Source organism: Manduca sexta, chromosome 10 (assembly GCF_014839805.1).
Source record: "Manduca sexta isolate Smith_Timp_Sample1 chromosome 10, JHU_Msex_v1.0, whole genome shotgun sequence".
Lineage (NCBI taxonomy): Eukaryota > Metazoa > Arthropoda > Insecta > Lepidoptera > Sphingidae > Manduca > Manduca sexta.
This window is the reverse complement of record NC_051124.1, coordinates 10998435-11022625: the sequence shown is the minus strand read 5'-3', so window position 1 is coordinate 11022625 and position 24191 is coordinate 10998435. Positions and strand designations below refer to the sequence as shown.

Below are 24191 nucleotides of genomic sequence, written 5' to 3'. Positions count from 1 at the left end.
TGCAGCATTAAATAGCCGTTAATAGAATAAAACATGAAAAGGGTAGTGAGATAAATCAGTTCCCACACTTGGCGGTTCGTCACAAAAGCCCTTCTGGGCTCCGGCACTCGGCGAGTGTTGTACCGGTGACGATAATCTCGCCTTCAAAATGAAGTGCTTTTGCCATCTAAAAAGGTTATGCATTATTGTCTATGGATTCCATTTTCAAACTGATTTTTATTTTTTAATGAAATAAGTGGCTGGTGTGTTTTTGTTTTTGAAGAGTTCTTTTTAAATATAGAATTCGTTCTTTTTATTTCGCCAAAAAGTGGTATGAATTTGTTTTATAATTAGTAAACTAAATAATTCTTTAATCACATAGTCGAATTATATTCACGTGGACTACAATGGATACCTTTGTAAAATGATTTTTAAAACCGCGAATAACAGAGCTCGGGCACGACTAAGGACATTCCATCCACGTTAACGAGAAAATAATCTCAATAGATCCGCGAAGACTTATCCATCAAGCAATAGTTTCCCCCACGGCAAGGTCAGCGTCGGTGCATTGCGGATGCGGCGGCGGCGAGGCGGCCGCTCGGTGGGTGTTGTAATGCGGTAATGACACAATAATATAAATAGGATTAGCCGGATCAGGACCCCACGCGCGCAGACAGGACGCGCCAATACACGCACGGCGCATTGCTGTCGAATGCCGCACGGTAGCGGGCAAATCGTTCAAAACTGAACAAAATGTTAAATTAAAAAAATATTTTATATTGGCTCTTAAAATCAGAGTATTTTTTTTACTATACTGGTCGTAAAAGAAAATTAAAGAATATCAAAAAGGAACTTAACAATCAAAAGGAACATCATTGTATTATTATTAAAATACTCATAAATGTTTTGTACTGTTTACAAAATAGGCATGCTGTGGAAGTTAAATGGTGTTATGAAAAAAATCTTTTAATTTGTGTTTAACATTGTACTTACTACTTACTAATCTATTTATTTTCTACAAAAGCGTTAATTTGTTTTGGTGAGGAGCAGTGTGCGCTGACGTCATGGTCGGCGTCGAATGCGCCCGCGCATCGTTTAGCCGATCCTTTGCTCCATTAATGTGATTCGTACAAACGACCCGTGGCGAATCCACACGTGGGTCACCGCCACTGGCAATGTGTGCAATTGAATTTCATTGCCGTTTTCCTCTCGCAAATAAAGTTATGTCACACGATATTAATCAGATAAGTATCCGCTATCCGCAAAGTTTTACTTCATTGACGATACTGTCCAAGGTCAGTAGGTGCTGCTATTAAACATTTTAAAATAGCTGCTTCCCGTGTATCCGACCACACGGTTCGAAACTTGGCTTAGGATTTCGTAGTTGCTAAAATTTACTTGTAGACCTTTGAAATTAATTTACAATCCTATGTTATATGTTTCGAGCCTAACTTATATTGATGGTTTAAAGTCGGCGTTTTAGGCACAACCACTGTACACTTCTCCTCGTTTTTATATGTTGTCTTAGGCATCACATCTCGGAGCTTTCCTTGGTTGAACTTTATGAAATAATTCGAGTTTGACGAAAATTTAGATAAAATACAGAACTTTTTTTAAGTATCGATGTATTTTATTTGCATTGTAAACTATCTATGCGGCTTTAACACGAAATAAATGGTTGTCCATTGTACCTCTAGTTCAGATCGCTTTCTAGAACATTCCAGTGACAGCATATCAATGTTTACAGAGAACATGAGTGCACGGAACTAGTCGCGCGATGCACTGCAATCATGCAATTTATTCATCGAAATTAATTGATTTATGCCCGCCGTGTCCTTTGCGACTATCATACTCGATGCGGAAGGATTTGTTAGCTAATAAAACCGTCTAGAACTTTGTTACTCATGATAGAAAAATTCTCTACACTTTTGACGTATGGTATAGAACAGTGCTTCCCAACGTGGGGCCCACGCCCTACAGGGGGCGCAATTTGATAGCTAAGGGGGGGCAATTTAAAGAGAATTTTCAGTTTTTCATTATATGTTTTGAAATTTTATTTGCGATGTTTTAATAACAATTTCATAGTGATTTCTTCCTAAAACTTATCATTTATATTTCTAATAATAATTATGTATGTGGTGCATACAAATTTTAGAAATGTTAAGGTGGGGCATGGCCTAAAAAAGGTTGGGAAACACTGGTATAGAATATATGTCACATACCTTGTCCAAAAAAAATTATGAATCGATAATATATATGTATTACGTACTAGATTTTGCGTTCCGAACATTCACTGTGTTCTACTGAATTGAACTGCAATCCATTCAAACTGACTTTAGTATAGTCAATATTGACAGCTTGTGGTTGTGTACGGAGTAGCTCATGATATAAGAACTCGAACTCTAAGTGTGAACCAGGATTAGAATAAAAAATATTAGTCAAATAAGTAAAATTATTTGTTGATCAAGTAAATAAATAGGTTATAACAGTGACGTTTTGGTTGCCATTTTAGTTCAGATCTTGGAACAAATAATTTATATGGATGTTCGTGTCTATAGAATATACTTCAATGTAAATATCCACTGTCATGTCACCTATTATGCGAGCAATTTTATCGCTTCCTCATTCATTTGAACACTAAGCGACGTAGCTTTCTATTATTATAGGTCGATAAAGAAGCAAATGGGTTACCTTATGTTAAGTATTGGCTATAGACTATTAAGTAAGTTATTGTTTACGGGCTATCAAGAAAAATAATATGAATTAGGGCGTAGTAGAATGGTTTATCTTGGATTTTCTATATTTCACTCATCATACGAAAGACAGCAAGCTGTGACCTGATGTTATCTTTTTAGCTGTATAATTGTTAAATGTGTCCCGGAACTTCACGCTCTAGATAAATCACTTGCTCACTATTATAAGGTTCTATGTTAATTATTATTTATGTAGCCAAAAATTTATTTTAATTAGTAATTTGCAGATAAGTCTCATAAATGTAAAATTATGTTTTGTTCATACTGGCTTGATACTGATACAAAAAGATATGTGACTAGTATTTTAATCTCAATAGACGATTAAACTCCGACGGCCTAACATGATGATAAATCACGTGCCGACAGTAATCAGTGCGAATGAGTTCGTACGCGGTGCGCATGCGCAGGTCGCGGCATTAAACGCGGCGCCATTTCTATGCTAATGCGCGATAGTATTAGATCAGTAATTATGTTTCTGAACGATTTCTAATGACATGACGGTATTCTTTGCTATTGTATTGATCGAGATCTCTCGATAATTGGAAGTATGTTCTTGATGCTTTGGGCATGATAATGTGGGATGGCTTAGACCTATCGTACCGCAGACTGGGATTACTATTAAAATATTGGTGATATTTCGGTCATTTTTGGTTGTTTGAAGGGCATTATTATATTTGTTTGATAGTCAGATGCAATGCCTATTCTGCCAAGTTACCTAGTACTTAATGTATCTACGGGTTATGTTTTACATTAAAGGTATCATCAAATTAGTACGTTACTACAAGAAAAAGAACTACAAAATTACGTGCGTATTTTTAAAGCCCTTGAAATTTTCCATAACAGTTTGACAGGCTTCATGATCCATGGATCCTCTAGGATGATGGCCAAGATATGAAACGAGAGCGTAAGAGTGTAATTCCTCCACTAAGTTAAAAGTTTGTGTGATTCATGAACGTTTTTTCAGATCTGAATGCTGAGATTAAAAATTTCTGATGATTTGTGATATCTTAAATATATTATGTATTGTAAATGCCCTGCACACCTTAAACACCTAAAATGTAGAGTCCTAACTATATGTGTGATTGTTTGATGTATTTTTGTACGTGCAGGACAAAGTGACCCTACTGTACCTGATGATAAGTAGAGTGGTGTCCAATAGAATGTCGACTGATGAGAGATGATTACCCCTCGACAGTCGACACAATTATGCCGGCCTGTTCAAACTGGATATACAGGCTGATTCCGGAACGCGACACTTACGTGAGCCACTATAGCGGGTTTTGACACCTTGTATCATCAGTGTTTGTAAGATGATTTTGTTTGTCGTAGCTGGCGAGCGGCGGCGGCGGCGGGCGCGGCCTGTTCTGCTACCACTGCCCGCCGAGCCTGCCACCGCACCAGCATCGCCTGCCCGCGCTTGACTACCCATTCACCGCCTCGCATCCATGTGAGTACCATTACCTACCAGTGGCGAAGGGTGACATTTTTTAAAAGGTAACCTGATGCAAAAAAGCGTTTGTCTTAGTTAACATATCGCTGCCATTTTAACAGAAAACAAAAACTAAGACAGACGTAAATAATGCTAAAAGGGAAGCCGATAGGAATTGGGTTGTATGGACGCTTCACCACTGTTATCTACCCTATATAATAAATGAAGACGTTTGTTGAAATGTTGAAACATAGAGTTATGATTATATAGAGCGGACATTGGCAAGGTTTTCATAATTTTTTTTGGCAAATACGAAGGTTGCTCAAACTACCGTGAAATAGCTAAACGCCAATGAAATACTTCATTACTTTACCATATCGTGATTTGCACGTTTTTTATGAGCATATTAGTATATTTTTTTTAAATATGTTATTTTTGTATCAATATCTAAGGTTAAAATAACTGTAGATTCGGTTCCGATATCCCATTTATAACTAATTATACTGTATAATGTCTTTGTACTGAAACAATCTGAATGATTCGCATACATAGGGACTAATTCTGGATTAACGTAACGACTATCTATTGCCGAATTTTCCAAAAAGTTGAGTTGAAGTATTTCGCGCAAATCTTGACACATGTGAAAATTTATATATAACTACTATGTATAGACAAGATTAAGTATGCGATATTAAAATTTTAAATAATATTGAGATGGGGCGCGACGTAGCAAGTTGTCTTCAGTATGAATGAACTAAGTCAATTGTGTTGTTAACACTGACTTATCCAGAAATGTAGTAGTGAGAGCTCTGAGCTCTGGACGATCTGATGTTCGAAGGACCCAGCTACTCTACAAGTGTGAAGACTATAAAAAAGAGACCATGCTCAAATATTTGTCTCGGATTTGTGTTTTGTGAGACCGAAAATTTTTCATTTTCCTGATAAGCTCTACACGACATAAACGTAAACTATTGAGTAATAATATTATAATCAAATTGTAATCATTTTTCAATTGTATTAAAATAATCAAATGTAAATTTTAAAACATATATAATAGTTAGCTCTTGGCCCATATAGTCGCGGAGCTCGGATTAGTTCACTTAACGGTCGGCAAACTCGGTTAAGCAAGTTTGCCGAAGCCACGGCTCTCGGCCTAACGACATTATTGTCAGTTAAACTTCTTGTCTTGTTACGATTTACAACTCGATTCTCGGCGCAAACTCGATTCAATTTCAATTAATCGATACTCTCTAATGAATCTGGGGATAATTCGTTTTGTTATCGAGTAGCTAGTTATGACGTTGTTCAGATTGGTGTGCCAGAATTAGTGTTAATAAGTAATATAATTGTTACCTAATGTTTTTTGTTCACTAGATTTTTTCCTGAATACATTCCATAAAATTATTTTAAAAAGAGTTTGAATGTAAAATAGTGTATAATGATTTATTGAACAAATAAATTGAATTTTAAATATAGTTTTCGGTTGGAAAAATTTGAGAGCTTATAGCTAAAAAATAATTGGAAACTAAAAGTAAAAGGTAAACGACCCTTGTAACAAATTCACACATTTCTCTACATTTCCGCATCATTGTCATATCAATTTTGTAAAGCTCACTTGTATCAAGATGATAATTCAAAATGATCCATAAAATTAGCTCACAACTTACGTTAATATTTTTCAAATAATACTTAATGTAAATTGTTAAAATCTCATTATGTTTAAAGGAAAAGGGGAATTTTCTCCCATCTCTACATCGGATCAGGGAACGGGTTACTTAAACCTCAAATGGCAAAAATCAGGTTCTTTCCCGCGATCCCGAATCGCGTGCTTGAGGGGTAGTAATGTGCTAATGAATAGAGAAGGCAGGCCACGGGTGTCAGGGTGCCGCGGGGGTGCGCGGCGCGTCGCAGGGGTGCGTCGGCGGGCGGCGGGAGGGGGCCCCGCTCGGGCCGGGGGGCGCCGGGGGCAGCCGGGGGACGCCGGTGGGCGGTGCTCCCCGGGGATTGGTCGCCGGCGGCGCCATCTATTATTCATAAAATAGTTTTTGAGTCGCGCCGCCACCGGTCGCTTTAACACAGTTACATTGACTAACTTAATAAGTATCATGTCACTTTTGATTAGTCCCCGAGCGCGGTGCTTTTTTACTTGCGACGATCAAAGAAGCGTCCTAACTAAGTTAGCCGCTGGCCTTATTTCATTTGGCCCGCCGTAAATGACAGCGAGCAACGCCGCGTAATTGTATAAGTGTATTAATTTTTAAAATCTATTAGCGCGAGGGGTCTGCGAGGGAGGCGGTGGAAGTTTTTAAAAAGTGCCGAGCTAGGTAGATAAAAAAGCGGCTTAAACGAATCTATTAAATATGTAAGGGCAATTTCGCGCGGTGTGGTGGAACGGCGCGGCGCGGGCCTGGCGTGAGCCGACAGCCGGTCATAGCCGACCTGCTCATTAGCTCGCAATCACACCAACTACTTCGCTGCTTCTATCTCTTTATTGGACATACTAAAGGGACTTTTTATCTGTCATCTCTATACCTTTGAATACTTATAACACAGTAAAGAAAATACTTACAGTAGGACATTAAATTTATTGAATCATTTTATTTAATATACTCGATTGAGTACTATATTAATGAGATTTTCTTAATACAAAGATATGATTCAATATTATTTCAAAATATGATTTTGCTGTTTGTATTTTTATTGATTTTAAAAATGTATCTTGCCATTTGAGAACTTACTTACTTTCTTTACAATAATTAGTTTTCTTAATAATTGATTAATTTATAAAAAATAAATGATTCTTAAACCATAAAACCTTAAACCTCATTAATAAATCCCAGACAGGTATTTACGAATTCATATTTAATAAATATTTAATCGCAATTAAAATTATAATTGGAAAAGCTTACATAAATAATAACAATATAAATTTAATAATTTCATAATATAAATTTAATATGTAATTTGATAATTATTAAATTTATATTAACTAAAAATAAATTTGCCCGCGCACGGAGCCAGTGCAATTACCTGCAAGCTAGTTAATCCGCGCGGATTGGTCGAACTTTTTGCGGTGCACTCAAGCTCAGACCGGACCCACTTCCGCCGGACGTGGAACACTTTTTAATTTCCGCCGCGCCGAGGGATTTTTCTACTGCCAACTTGATGGCGGCTCAATTATTAACATTCAATTAATGAAAATATTTTAATCCGTTTCAATCTGTATTGTTTACTCGTTATACTTGTTTTCATGTTTCAGATTAAACATTGCCTTTATTCGATAGTTGATAATTATCTGCTCGGAATATTGTGCTGACAGCAAAGCAAGTCTACTTTATTTAGACTTATTAGTGTCGTGGATCATAAAGTATTATAAAAGCAATACAGAACATACTTTATTATATTCAAATGAATTAATTATTTAAAGAAATCAATTACAATTTAGTTATCCAACACCATATAAATAAAAAACATATTATATACTTACTTAAAGACTTACTAAAAAAACGAAGAATTAAGTAATTCAAGAATTTTTATCACAGTTTACCTAAAGGACATTAAAGGCTATAGGGCTTTGTTAAATACGTAACATAAATGTCTCAGAATGGTGAACACAGCTACACACAGCTACAACAGCTACACTGTGATTAGTGGCTATTAAACTAAATCAATATTAAAAGGCATTCAGAAGAAAAACTCAAAAACACAGGCAAAGACGCAACGAGCGTAAGCCAAATAAAATTAATCTATACAGAACTACATGACACAAATTGGCAGAATTAATTCACTCCATTAGTATCGTCCGCGTCGCTTTGAAGTCGCATGCGAACTCGCAGCGTTAATTATTTATCGTTCGCTTTTTAAAATAACCGCCCCGAAATTGATTTCGGCGGTTGTATGTGATGTTTAAAAATGTTTTGATACTTCTCGCGTTTGAATATGGAACAAAGAATGGAAAAAGGCAATCTATATATATAAAAATCAATTGCTGTTCGTTAGTCTCGCTAAAACTCGAGAACGGCTGAACCGATTTGGCTAATTTTGGTTTTGAATTATTTGTGGAAGTCCAGGGATGGATTAAACGGTGACGAACATAAATAATAAATAACGGAAAATACTAAAAACGACAATATAAGTTTTCAATACAAAATGTTCCTAGCCATGAAACATTTGATGTCTTTTGTCTTTTTAGAAATAAAGAACTGTAACATATATATAGATGTATTCAGAAATAAGTCTGTTTCATAGTTGTAATATGAGGTCCGATTTCTTTGGTTTATTTTGTTCAAATACAAAACATTTCAGAAATAAATAAAGTGTAAAAGTGTCAGTGGGTTCTTAAAAATAGAAAATAAATAAATAAATTTCAAGACTATTTTTAAAATCTATCATCAATTTGTCAGTGCGTGAGAACTTTATTTATCGTTATTGTCGCAAAATGCCACGGAGAAGATGACTTAGATAGTCGAAGTTAATCAAATGTACGACGAGCTACTTCACGTGCAAACTCGACATCACGTGCAAACACAGATAATGATAATATACGTATTGTATGGCAAAATTGTGTTTCACAATAAAAATAATAATAATAAATGTATGTAGGTGATACGAAGTTCACCGGGTCATCTAGTCTCTCAATATATTTGAGTTGTGTTCTACAAATCCTTGTGCATAAAAATAGGCGCGTAAGTATTTTGAAAATGGAATATCATATAACGAAACTGTTAATGTGATTTTGCACATTTTGTTTTGGCTAACTTGTTTAAAGCATCGGTTTAAAGCGTGTTTTAAGTCTAAATATTTCTTGTCATAAAATTGTAATACACCCGTATTTTTAATTGAGTTTTGAATTATTTAATGAATTGGAATCTACCTTCAATTTATTGGATGGCAAAAAACAAATTTAAAATACTAAACTCATTTGATTATAAAATAATCTGTAGAACAAACTAACGTCAATACATTTTTTTTGCTATAAATAAAAAATAGCAACGGCATCTACGTAGTAATTGAAAATAAATAAATTTATTTGGCGCTATGAGAAATGTCTTCAATTAACAATTTAATTTTTTTGACAGAAATCAATAACCCAATTCCTTACATAATTATCAGTAAAATAGGAAGTTATAACTAAAATCAGCTCTGGCTCGATAAATACGCTAACAAATAAAAGTGATTGAGCGATGATTGTCGACGGGTAATAGTTGCTATTAGGGTATTTTCGCCGAGTAATCTATGGAATGACATTATCTTAGGAATAATAGAAATGTTAGGGGCCGGACGAGGCCCGGCATTTGTCACCGAATCTATTACGTCGCATTAGGGGCACCGTGATTTCGGAAATTTGTAGAAATTGTGTTATTATTTTTTTATGTGTATTTATAGACTATTATATAAAGTTGAAGAGTTTGTTAGTAAGTTTGAACGCGTTTATCTTTTTGCGAATAATTCTTTAAGTGTCGGATAGCCCATTTTTTGACGAAGGCTTACATCAAGCTATGATCAATAAGAGTGCATTAATGAAAAATGTTGCAAAACCGGGGAAAAATTATTCCTTTTGAGAGCATCTGTTGCGTGCGCTGCTTAAACGGTTAAAGTGATGCAACAATCATGTTAATCAACGCACGCATTAAAATAAGTTTGAAAAAGAGATTTTATGAAACTAATAATTCCGTGCAAAGCAATACGAATAATTTTCTCCGTTGAACGGAACGCCATATCGGACAATGTTGACACCAGTATGTCCCATTTGTATCTTACAAAAAGTATAAAAAATAATCGTTATTTTTTAAATTTTAAATTAATCGAACAATTCTATTCTATTTTCAAAATCTTTGTTAAATCTCCAATTATTCCCCAAAACAAACGCGTGGCGACCCAGCGCGTTCGCCTCATCAATCGTGACGGATCCGTTGGGCCACGATAACAGCGGGGGCGGGGATGCGCGCGTGTAATGGGCCCAGCTTCCGCACTCCGAGCGGGAGCACTCTTTGTTTTTTAGGGGAATTTGGAGTAAAACCTACTGTATTGATTTGGTATCGAATACTCTGAAAAGAAACTGATTTGACAGTTAACTGAACGATGCGATTCTGAAAGACTTTGAAATAAAAATGACTCTGGACTGAAAAGGCCCTAAGCGTGATTCGGGATTTTCAATAGTGATTGTCAATGTCTGCATCATATTATGATTGCCTTGGTGGCGTAGTTGTACTGCATGCGCGGAACGGCAGTACTCCGAGGTCCTGGTTTCGAATGCTAGGTCGGGCAAATTGATATTTGGATTTTTCTACTCAGTACCAACCCGGAGAATGGAATTTGTGTCCGATATGGTGATAGGCTCGCCTCCTATCACATTATGGGACTAAACACACTTGTCAAAAAGTGGGTGCCCTGGTTGCGCCTCTGCATACGTCTTCAGAGACAAATGCCTGATGTTTGTGTGTTTATATTATTAGCACTGTCAGCCATGTTAATTATGTCCGTTAGTCATTTTTCAATACCTGTCTTACTTAAACCTTGATTTGTAAAAATCGACTTATTAGAATAGAGATTAGAGCTTAATATTGAACATTGTTGCAGACACGAGTTACTCGTACCACCCGGCGATACACGATGACACGTTCGTGCGAAGGAAGCAGAGGAGGAATCGAACCACCTTCACGCTACAACAGGTATACAGCAGAGATATAGCTCCATTTACAATTACCTCTTGTTTATCAATAAGGCCATAATAATATTTTTGTTCGGTAAGAATGTAATATTAGGAGCTTCAGGACACAAAAGGCAAAAGATTCTCGCCTATTTTAAATTGGAGTATGTCTTATGTCGAGTTTATTTGGTGTCCATAAAATAACAATTAAAATTATTTGATGGATAATTTGATTAAAAATGACAATAACATTAGTCAAATCAGAAATAATATCAATCCATGATCATCCTACTCAACTATTAGCGACATCTTGTGAGCATCAAATTCCTTTCAGCCTGATTAATATTTAAATGTTTCTAACAGTTGGAGGAGTTGGAGACGGCGTTCGCGCAGACCCATTACCCCGACGTGTTCACTAGAGAAGACCTCGCGCTCAAGATCAACCTGACCGAGGCTAGAGTACAGGTGGGTTATATTATAGTCCTTTGCAATTCAATATATAAGTTTTTTATGATCGAAAATTGTACTTAAACCTCTTTTCAGCATTACCTAATCCGATTATATATTTTTTATAGAAACAAAACAACGGTCAGTACTATTTTTTAAATTTAGAATTCTCTATTTATATGATTGGATTTAATATGGATAGTTGTTATTACTTAAACCTCTTTTCAGCATCACCTAACTCCATTAAATATTTTTTTATTAAAAAAAAACATAACGCTATTTTTGAATTTGGAATTCGAAATTTAATTTTAAATGACATTCCTTACACGTGTAACATAAAAATCCATTCGCCATTACGCATAAAATCATGATGTTATTCCGATATTACGACAATTTACGCGATAAAAGCGATCTCGCAGCCGTGAAATTTACTGTGTCGTCGAGCGCGCACGACATTTACGCAATGAAAATATGTTTTACGATGTAACAACATGTCGAAGTGACTTAGCGGGAATATTATTGAGACATCCCATCTTGTTTGTTACTTGCTACTCAATATAAGTGCCTTTAGAATACTTTGAGGAAAACGTAAGTGTTATAATAATGATAAAATACCAGTCCTGTATAATATACTCTCAATAGTTGAGGGTCAATACTGTTCACTATTGACCCTCAACTATTGAGAGGGTCCTTACTATAGTCCACCTAGGCCTAATGCGGGTTGGCAGACTTCGCATACTCGAGAAATTCTTATGGAGAATTCAAAGGTATGTAGGTTTCTTTCCAATGTTTGATTTCGCCGTTAAAGCGATAATTGACAAAGAATACACACATAACTTTGAAAAGTAAGCTGTGTGTGTCTTGGGTTTTGAATCTGCGGACGTTCGTCACGGCAATACGTTTCATTCCTAATAAGGCTATCATACACCACACTTTTATTATAATATGTATATTGTTCTGTATCACAATGGGAAGGCGCAGTGGTATCTAGAAGTGCAGTTTTTCACCAAATTTATTTCCGGCTCATGATGATACCGCATAGAACTGTTGTCATATCAGATAATTACCAACCTATCCTATCTCAAGTACGTTTTTTTTATCGAAATCCGATGTATTGATAGCAGTACTTTTGACTACAAAAAATTAGTAAAAAACAACAATGACGCGATGGAATAATATAAAGATTTTTCTATATTTGAAAGCTTTCTATTGAAAGTAGTGTCTAGTCAACAAATAAAAATTCTTAATAAGTATCTAGATCATTAAGGTTTTGTAAGACCTGACAATGCCGAGAAATAGGACAGGAACTCCCGTACATCATCAGATTTCTTAAAAATCATTTAAGGTACGAATTTAATGTGTGCAGATACGACTAGTGAGTGATTACGATACACCTCTGTTTTTGGTTTTAAGCAAATTGCCAGCTTGTTTTATATTGGTACAAAATTCGATCAAATGCAATACCAATGTGCCATGCGGCGGCAATTTAGATATTTGTGGTTTTAAAAAATCTGAACTGTGTGGATTATTTCCGCTATTTTTGTTGGCGTTTTTTATAACTTTGTTTTTTTTTTATGAAACTGATACATTTCAGAGATAATGTTTCCACATCAATAATTGGTACGTGAATTAAAATTAATTATAAAATCAGTGTCGTATACGAAATGTACGTAACTGGAGTAATTTTTCGAGGAAGGGGGCAGTGTTCTAGACTAAAACAAAAAATTACTTCTGAGTAATTGTAGATTTCAAGAAAATTATCGTTTTCAAAATCTTAAGTTGTAGTGGGCTGCCTCAAAATCTTTTGGGTGGGTACTGGGCATGTTAATGTTCATAATATATAAGATATTTTTACGTTTACTTTACTTATCTCGAGCGATAGGAATGATGATATTTAAGACAATTGATACCAAGTATAACACGTTTGGTAGAGTGTAGGCCAATCAGATAAACAAACATTCTTTGCACTGAAGAGTTTATTCATCAGCACTCGATGCACAGTTCGATATCTCCACATTAAGTAACGTCTATCCCAGTCTCACAGACTAGCGTGAAGCTGTCACGTGTCAAACTAGCACAGCAATAACCATCTCCGACCAACGGACACCGCACGTAAGACAATATCCAATTTGGTAACCACGTCGATCCATGAATCCACTTCCATTAGTTAACTGCGGACCATTGTCAAAACGCACTCCATTTGGCAAAACCAGCGAAACAATTGAGGTGCAAGTGACCAATCGATTTTGATCTTTGATAGTTCATTCAATTTGTCCGATATCGTTTCTGTGCGGCGGTGTTTGGACGGGCGGGATGGGTCACGTTATGTTGGTGGTCTGTAACGCGTTTAAGTCGCTCATCTCGGAATGGTATTACGGTATGAGGCTGTTACGCCCCTCCCGCCCCCTCTCCCCGCCGCCGCACACCCCCGCGCACCTTCGGCACGTGCTGCCGGATTAAGGGGTGTCGCAGACAGTGAAATTCAAGAGCTTACGTGTGCTGTTCCTGGTAATTTTACAAATGCATTCAAATGTTCGTATGCTCTTATGGATATTAGTTAAATAGAATATGAAGTTTTATTTGAGGTTAGGAACACAACGTGGTTTTTATGTTCGAGTATAGTTTGGTATTTAGTGATTCACCATAGATAATTCAATACTATAAAATTAATACTTATATTAACTTTATAGCTCCTATTAAAGTAGAAACAACCAGAACAATTTGAGATTTCGAATTATAATATGTATCTGAAACTGGACGATTTGTGTACTTTTCTTATATCCGATTTATTTTCCACTAAATTATATTAATCATCAATGACCTAATTTGAAGAATTAAAAAGAAACACAAATAAATTCAACTACCTACACAGGTTTATTATTAGTACAAAGGTAACGATATAACTGCAACCTACCTAGACAACTGCTAGGATTTTGGGAAGAAATAAACTAGAAATATTTCATAATGATTTCTTATGTTTAGGCGAATGTTAGATATCGAAATATTTTTTTTTATTTCATCACAGTTCTTTTATCTTATAATTTTCTCCCGTCGTATTTGATGTTTTTGTATAATTGTAAAATGTAGGTAGATATTGTAACTTTGACTTTGGACGACCAACACCTCAATCCCGTGACCATGAATGCTGCAAAGTCATTGAAACCTCGCTAGAAAATTATAATGTAAAACACCACGATAAAATCCTTAGAAAAAAATATTTTAGTGACATTTTACTAACTTAGTACCTCTGTCATTATTTTTCGTTGTATATAAGATCTTTTATTTAAAATGTGGTATCTACCAACAAAATGGTATTTGAAACGGCATATTTTTGTTTTACTCATGTTGAAAAGAGCTGTTATTGAGACTAATATAGACTAAACAAAACCGTATCATTCAGAAACAGTATCAAAGCTTATTAAACATGTCAAAACAAGTGTCTCAAAGTGGCATTTTTGACTTTCAAAATCTATCTTATAGTATTTACATAAGCCTACTCAACGTTGGCAGCCCTACAAAGCCGTGTAATATAATTGAGTCGGCTTTCAATTTGATTCGCATCCTGGTCCAGCCGGGGAGTGTCGGTGATAATTCGGCCGAAAAATATAAAAAGGAAGCACCAGAGCAGCTGTCAGCCATATTGGATTACCGTGAGGCAGGGACCTGAGTGACGGACCATAATCGGAAACTATCGATGTTCTACCATTCACTCTTAATTGTAATACATGTTTTAATGCAAAGTTGGTTTTCACGCTTGAAAACTAAGTTATGATTTTGATTGATCAAAGTTTTTGATTGTGTTTTTTTTTATCTAATCGAATTGAAATAAAAATTATTAAAATATACAGGGTCATTTTGACATTGCGTTACTAAATGAAACCACATACTCGTCTTCGCCTTTGCTGATATTGTACCAAAAATCATCCATTAATACCGAATATTTTCACCAAAAATCCTGGTTTTAATTTTCTATTTTTTTTTTTATTATTTTGTAGTTTAGTGTGAATATGGAGTGTGTGTGATTGTTTCTGACTAAAAGTATGATGTTGCCGCTGCGACGAACTCTCTTAGAGTAGTAGTAATAGTATTAGAACGCGTAAAATTAAAATTACATTTTATTGATATTTATTTTGTTCGAAACTAACACTTTTTTTTTACATCTACAGTTCAAGTAACTTATTGTAAAATGTTATTTCTAAGTAAATAAGTATGTGGTTTCATTTAGTAACGCAAAGTCAAAAGGACCCTGTATATTAAAAAGACAACTAACATCATTATTTATCTTTGCAAATTCTTTAGTATGTCGGTTCATAACATTTAATAATTAGGTACATTATACGGAGCATTCCGAAGATTATGGGGATTAATGCTGGCCGCCAAATTCCATTAGCGTGGTGCAAGCCGGTATTTCACCCTTACTATCTACATGGATGGCTTTATGCATTTCCAGGTCTTTTTCAGGGCGTTAGTTCGCGACCTTTTCAAAGCGATATATTAATCTTAAGAAAGGAAGTTCTTTCTGCCTCAAAGACAGGTAACTTATTGTTGATTAGAGATCAGTGGCGAAGGATGAAATTTTCGGAAAGGGAAACCGACACAAAACTAATAATAAATAATAAGAATAATATCAGCCCTGTATTATATACTTGCCCACTGCTGAGCACGGGCCTCCTCTACTACTGAGAGGGATTAGGCCTTAGTCCACCACGCTGGCCTAGTGCGGATTGGTAGACTTCACACACCTTCGAAATTTCTGTAGAGAACTTCTCAGATGTGCAGGCCTCCTCACGATGTTTTCCTTAACTACAAAACTAATGCAAATTATAATTAGATTTTAGCCCACTCTGCTATAAATATAAATTAATTATTTATTAAAAACTAGATGACCCGGTGAACTTCGTATCACCTACATACATTTATTATTATTATTTATTCTGAAACACAATTTTGCCATACAATACGTATGTTATCATTATCTGTCTCTCGCTAGTCGAGAGTACGGTTTGCACGTGAAGTCGTCGCACATTTGATTAACTTCGACGATCTAAGTCATCTTCTCCGTGGCATTTTGCGACAATAACAATAAATAAAGTTCTCACGCACTGACAAAATGATGATAGATTTTAATAATAGTCTTGAAATTTCTTTATTTATTTTCTATTTTTAAGAACCCACTGACACTTTTACACTTTATTTATTTCTGAAATGTTTTGTATTTGAACAAAATAAACCAAAGAAATCGGACCTCATAGTACAACTATGAAACAGACAAATTTCTGAACGCACCTATATATATGTGACAGCCAGGCCAATTCTTTATTTCTAAAAAGACAAAAGACATCAAATGTTTCATGGCTAGGAACATTTTGTATTGAAAACTTAGATTGTCGTTTTTAGTATTTTCCGTTATTTATTATTTATGTTCGTCACCGTTTAATCCATCCCTGGACTTCCACAAATAATTCAAAACCAAAATTAGCCAAATCGGTTCAGCCGTTCTCGAGTTTTAGCGAGACTAACGAACAGCAATTGATTTTTATATATATAGATATAATTTATTTTAATAGTATGCTTATATATATTACAATAGGGAAGCCGGCAAGAATCGGATTATATGGAGAATTCCCCACTGTTAGAGACCTGATGATCAATGATCACATTATCAAGTGACCGAACTACTCATTTAATTTACTTCGTCTACATTAAAAATGCGGGAGTTCAATTTATCTAATTCATTAAACTTAAATAAAAGTCCATAGAGTTCTTAAATGATGATATTTTCTGACTTGATTTCGGCCACAGCGACTACAATCTTTATTTAGGAAAACGAACAGCAAAAATTTATAACATATTAATTAAATACAATAATTTTTACACTAACAAAATAGTCTTCACAAATAATTTTTCCAAAGTGAAGACAGCTTTCAGGGTTTCGAATCGGAAGAGCTTGATTATAAATTGTATAAAAATTTGAAATTAATAAAAAAACGTCTTACAAATACTTAGAAATCAAAACTCACACAATGACATTGACATAGGGCCCTACACTTGCTTAAACAATAGGGTTGTCGCGTCGAGCGTGTAAACACGGCACAACACGACACGCAACACGGCACGACACAATGGCACTCTCGGCTCGCCAGAGGGCGCGACACTCGAACAACAGGGCTGTTATTAATGCTTACTTAATTATTGTTTGTTATGCTGTTTAGGAACATAGTTATAAACTGTTGTTTCAAGCACTCTTCTATGAAGTGTTGATTTTTAATTAAGTATTCGTAAAGACAATAGACTGTTATTAATTTAAAATTCTTTATAAAGTTTGGTGTTTAGTTACTTGAATTCGTAAGCACCTCTTGCTTGAACAAAGAATACGTACTCATTGGATAAATATCTACTAATCAAATACGCCTTTCCATTATTTCAAAAAACCGAATAATTAAAGCTAATAAAATGGTTGTCTGATCGAATTAAAATTTGTTTAATATTGGATCGGTATTGGACTAGATAAAGGTTGGTTAAAAAGACTGGTATAATGACAATTACATTTAAAGTGTAAATTTCAAAGAGTAATATTGTTATGTGTGTTGTTAAAGCAATTACGGGTCCCTGCGGAGGCAACCCTACCGCCGTGTGACAAGAGCTAACGACGCGTCGTGTCGAACAGTATATTTGCAAAATGGACGGAACATACGCGGAAATATATGAGTTCTAAACGTGCGTTTATTAAAATTACCCATGCGTTCTAAACGTGAGTTTATTCAAGCTATTATCACCCATCTGCCTTTGATACGCAATGTATGTCATTGTCGGCAGATGCGGTTAATTGCTTGATGATAATATATTTTTTTGGCTTATAAGGCTAAGTTTCCAAAACAAGTGTAATATCAACAATCATCTGTATTTCCCTTAATCTCGGATTTGTGAATTTACTGTGTGATATCTGAATGAGAACTTACAATCAAAGATGTTGTAATTGTTAATTTTCTTTGATAATTTCGTGTAAGTAAATCTTAAAAGCGACGTCTGACTTCGAAGTTTCTATCGAAAAATAACCGTTAACACATCACAATTAAGTTTAACCTGTATTAAATACAATCATTAAACACTTTGCTGGTAGTAGGATGTATTTTATATCCGCTCGGTAGCGACCACCGTACACAAGGTATTAAAACCCGCCATAGTGGCCCACGCAAGTGTATCGCGTTCCGGGATTAGCCTGTGTATATCCAGTTCCAACAGGCCGGCATAATTGTGTCTAATGCCGAGGGGTAATCATCTCTCGTAAGTCAACATTCTATTGGATGCCACTTCACCTACCAACAGGCGCAGTGGGATCTCTTTAACGTGCATGTATAAAAAATATATGTTAAACAGTCGCAAATATAGTTAGGACTCTACATTTAGGTGTGTAAAGCGTGCAAGGCGCTTACAAAACACAATATATTTAAGATATTAGAAATATTTAATTAGAAACTTTCTTTAAGTCCTATCCAGTTTTACAGAGCGGTCCTGTACGCACTCCAGCCCCGTATGTTTCCATATTTTTTTTGCGTTGGTGTTCGGTTGCACTCGTCGCGCGCCGAGACACTCCGCCGCACTCTTTATCAATCATTTTCGTACTGAAATTAAATCAGGGGTGAAAACGAAATGTGTCACTCTTTTGTTTACAAGAGCTTTGTAATTTCGCGCCGGCTTACACCGTTACAAGTGGCTGCCACTTGATTTTTTATGAAAAATGTTAAGTACATGTTTTGTTAAGGTTTTTTGATAATTGTATCAGTGGTGTGTTGCTATTTATGTAATTTAGCCAGCGAATTTAATGAAGTTAATATGAGCTGTAGTCTAAAGAAGTGTAAGTTATGTTTTCGCATTACTAACTTATTTGATAAAATAAATAACATTGGTCGCTTATATAATCTAGAAATCATTATTTAATGTATACGTTGATATTGTCGTTACATATTATGTATGTTTACATATAACAAAGTTTACAATTATAAATATAGAATTACTTTTTATTTAATTACAAATGAATCCAATTTTGTGCAATCCAATCCGCGTGGGACGTCAGTCGGGTGTTCCTGACCGAGTGCATAAATCGAGTTGAGTACGGCAGGGTAACCATAACCCTTGGCAACGATACTGCTTACATATCAAATATCGACTTAATCATAATTATCTGCTCATTATTTATACTGTGTTTTGGTAAGAAATGCAGAATTATATTTATAGTGTTCGTAAAATGAGAAATTAATTAACCAAGCTGTAGCTCTTATATTTATAGTGTTCGTCAAAGGGGAAAAAAAATCTGATTTTTATCTAAATATCAAGCTGTCACTTTTAGGCTGTTTTCTGTGAGACTTTGACGCTAATCCCATCGAGTTCCAATCATTCTCTAGAGAGAGATGTATGCATTGCCGTCCCACTTTACATATAATTGCTTAAATTACCGATATTTCGTTAGTGCTATGATTTGTTAAATAAATACTCTAATTTTTTTAACTAATATAGCATACTCGTCAGGTAGTTAGTTTTTCTGCTCAGTGTTGGTCAGGATCTAAATGTCTGATATGGCGATAATCGCACCCTCTAATACAAAATGGGACAAACACATGGCGAAAATGGTTGCCCTGGTTGCACCTTTATTCTTTAAGGATAAAGGCGAGATTATGATGATTTTTTGTTGTGTGTAGTACACTTCCATCTAGTTTATGTATAACTAGATATTATGGGCGATGCTACTGGCTCTAGACAGTATTTTAAGTCAGTTACTGAGGGTCTACTTCGGAAAACTAAATCCGTAGTTTCGGATGACGGATGCACATTTTGTTACTACGAAATGTTACGGATCCGATGACGGAGTCGACGACGGATCTGATCCGTTCATCGCAATATTTCAGATATGGAATGTGTAAGAACTTATGGAATTTCGTCATCCCTTTATATACCATCTGCGAGGATAAATTCCACAGCTTTACCCAAAAAAGAAATACGGGAAATTGATCCTACCACTAAGGTAAGCTACAGAACGGTGACGGTCCGAAATAATTTGGTAGTAAAGTTAAATCCGAAGTTCGTCGTTTCATCGTTTCAGACCGATGTTTCGACGTTCGTTTTTCGAAGTAAACCGTCAGTTCTGTCTCAGTATTTGATCGTATAAAGAACATTCAGTACAAACAAGCATTAAGTTTGCAGCTAATCAGCGAGCGAGGTCTGTAAGCCCATATAATTCGCTGGTAAACGTGTTAGTACATGTTCTATTTTGCGAGTTACACCACTCGCGTAGAATCTAATTACATAGTGGTGGATGCGCGAAATTTCGGACTAGGAAATATATGCGCAAGGTTAAGACTTTTGTAATCTTACTAATAAGAAATACGAAAGTTAAAAAAATATTCGTTGTTTTGCATTTAGATAAAATATATTTCAATTGAAATAAATGTGTGAAGGTAGTTTTTGAAATTTGTTGACTGCATTTTACTTCTTAATCCTACTAATATGTACTAATGTTTGTCAGACGAAATGCAAAAACTACTGAACGAATTTGGATGCAATTTGGTACACGGGTAGACCATTTACTAAATTAATACATAGGCTACTTTTTATCCCGGTAATTCACTTACATGGAAAATAACGTATTCTTTAAAAAGGTGGCGCTGGCGTCGTAATTTTTTAGCAAATTTTACAGCAAACAATGCATTTCACACAGACGAAGCCGCGAGCGATTGTTCGTCAATAATAAACCTGTGATAATTAATGTTAGAAAGACGCTGATTTTTTTTGTCCGAGTAGCAAGAACTGGTTGGTTAAAACAGAGTAGTTCAATATTTCAATAAACTGGTAAGGCTATAGCTAATAGCTGCGTATTAGCTTTTACGTTTCGTGTGATCAATATGATCACTAGTCCTCATAAATCCGTTCTACCTAAACAATAATATTACCTAATGTGGAGCTCAATAATACTCAAAATCCCTCAAGCTCTGCGGGTATATATAACCGGAATTTGTCTACTTACAGATTCCAAATGAAATTTGAAGATCATAGAGCCTTTGGAGTTTATATGAAATACCTTACTAATAAGCCACGACATATTTTGGATTACGAAATGAGCCTGTAAATGAAAATCTAGTCCTGAACACCACGTATTAATCAACTAAGTACTAAAATTATAATTAAAACATGCCATATCAAAAGCATTTCGTACATCATTGTTACGAAGGCAAGAAAGCTGTTCAGATGTTAGCCCGGATAAAGAAAGATTTGTCGGATCCCGAGAGTCGGTCGTGGGGGGTGCGGGACGAGGCGGGAGAGGAGGGAGCAATTTGCTCCTAATCATGTGATGAAAAACTTAACGCCACAACTTCTCTCTCATATATTGCGTTATAGCACAGAGCGGTATTCAGGTCGTTTACGGGTCCTAAATAAATGGATTATGATTTATTTATTATGTATATTAATTTGTACGCCTGCGAATATAAATTTTCTATATTTTGTGCTTTTACGAAAATTGACTAAAAACCAAATCACAAAGTACATGCTTATTTTTTAACCAGAGAATTAATTCCTTACATTAGATTCGAAGTAAGGAATTTACTTAAAGTAACATTATTCTGGCATTTAAAATCTTTTTATACATCCGCTAACTTATTACTTGGTATAATATTTATTATTTATGTAATACGAAAAATAACACCGAATCTAAATTATCACAAACAACCAATATAAAATTTCAAATCACCAGTTACATTGCAAGTTAAATGATTTCTAAATTCGTGGTCATGGACCCACCAATACCGCCCGAGTACACCCCTGTTAACGTGATTGGCAGACTTAGAATAAATACTACATTATGTATGATGATATGGTTCGTTGGAAGATTAAGCTGGTAATTTGTTTTGGGAGCATGTTTGTGAATTAGAGCGTAATTTGAAAGTGTAGATCGGCTTGGGTTACACACATTAATGGCATTAAAAGATTAATGAATGTTAAGCCTGGTTTACACAGAAACAGTTTCTAGGGCGATAGAGGGTGGAATACATTCACGCCTTTATCTGCGTAGGGGTAGGTAGAGGTGCAAATAGTGTACACTTAGCCGAGTTTATACATGTTAGAATTTGTTATGTCAGATTTTTCCATGGTGGACGCATTCCTATCGGGACTGAAGCCTGTTTAATAGGTACTAGTTCTGAACTGAACTGACCCTAATGCTTTTCAGCCCAATGATGCTACTATTACAATTCCAAGGAAGCTACAGCAAATTGGAATACCAAACATACTTTGTAATTCAAGGTGTTGGATGGTGTACCTGCTGTTTCCGGGCGGTCATATCGCTTCTTATCGGGCGAACGGCAAGCTCGTTTCGTCATCCAAACAATAAAAAAAAACATACCAATTTGAAATTGGTTATCCTAATTAAAGGTTTAACAGTCTAATTTGAAGTTAATGTACCACATGGTGCCGTTACGATATTATAAGTCACGGAAACGTTTTAAACGGAGATGAATAACTAATATTACTTTGTAGAATTAGGATTAAGCAATTACTTAATTTTACTTTAGTTTCTAATTTAGTAGAGATAATTTACACCACTAATTATAATTTACTAGTTTGGCTCGAAGATTCGTCCGCGTGAAAGACTTTTTCCAATATAAATTCCCACTATATATTTTCTCGAGATATAAAGAATCTTATATGCTTTCCAGTGTCTTAAACTATCTCCATATCAAATTTCATTAAAATCCGTTCGCTAGTTTTTTCGTTTACCACGTTCAAACTTTAATGCTATGGATAGACTCAATCCATTGGATATCTGGCTACAACATGATTACTACAATACATTTCTAATCAAACCACGTTGCATAAAAAACAATGACAACCGTAAAATAAGAACACTTGACTATTGAAAACCTTTTTATATCAAACCAAATAGAATCAAGCATGGTAGGTAGATTCCCCATTACCCCAACCATAACACGCGACCTGTCACTTAACGCGACTCGCGAAACATTCCTGCACTACTTAAACAGTTTCCCTTCGGTTTTCTTAACATATTTTCAGCCGTCGGCAACGTTAACTTTCGCGTTAAGAGCGCGTATGAAGTGTTTTAAAACATTACCGTGCGCTGACGTAATTACCGAGTGCTAACTTTTAAGTGGGTGATGTTGCTTTTTAAGTTGTGACGTGTGCTCGGGGTAATTTTGAATTTTACATGGAGTTAATCTGCCGGTAACTAAGTTTGATTTCAGAGTTTATGCATCAGTTTGCGAGTGTGACTTTCGGTGTCGTTAGTTTTTCTTGAGGGTGAAAATAAAGTTCAATATTGCTTTATAATAAATTACAATTTATGTTAAAAACATAGTGGAGTAGTTATAAAAATATTTACATAATGGGTAAGTTTGAACGATTATGAATTCAATCTGTCATAGCAATAAACATTGATTACGATAATTAAAAGGAGTGCTAGAAAATTGGCTATATTTGCTTATGCCATTTTCAAATTGCACGCCAAGTCGCACTAGTCATTACTCCTAATTGTGAAGTCATGAAAACTGAGCACACATCGCTTTTGTACCCACCATTGTACGACATCAACAAAAGAAGCAATTAACCGACCGCCCGCTAAAGAGTCATTACCATTCTCACTGCTACGCTAAACAATATTTGTTACTATTTAAGCGGAGAGCACACTACAGCGTTGCAAACGCAAACACTCATCTATTACGGCGCACTGTAGGCAATTACCGCGCCCCTACTGTGAAACACCCCTAATAATGAGACTGTGGATAGGGCAAATATCTATTGAGCCACGATTACTTATTACCCCATCCCCTTGTTACTGCATTTAGTCGGTGATACGAGGGGCGCGGCGGGTCAAGTTATAATGGCCAGACAAAGTTAAAAGTGACAAAGTCGTATGTTAACATGTGTTTTA

General features: G+C 35.5%; 1 protein-coding gene across 1 annotated transcript in view; it reads left to right on the top strand.

The window, feature by feature from the left end:
* The window catches only part of LOC115441938 (myb-related transcription factor, partner of profilin), a 71650-nt gene that overhangs the window by 10857 nt on the left and 36602 nt on the right, over positions 1-24191 (top strand). The window contains exons 2-4 of the mRNA XM_037437333.1: positions 4062-4179; positions 10741-10832; positions 11174-11275. The gene's annotated coding sequence lies outside the window, so the exon portion shown is untranslated. The remainder of the gene's footprint in view (positions 1-4061; positions 4180-10740; positions 10833-11173; positions 11276-24191) is intronic.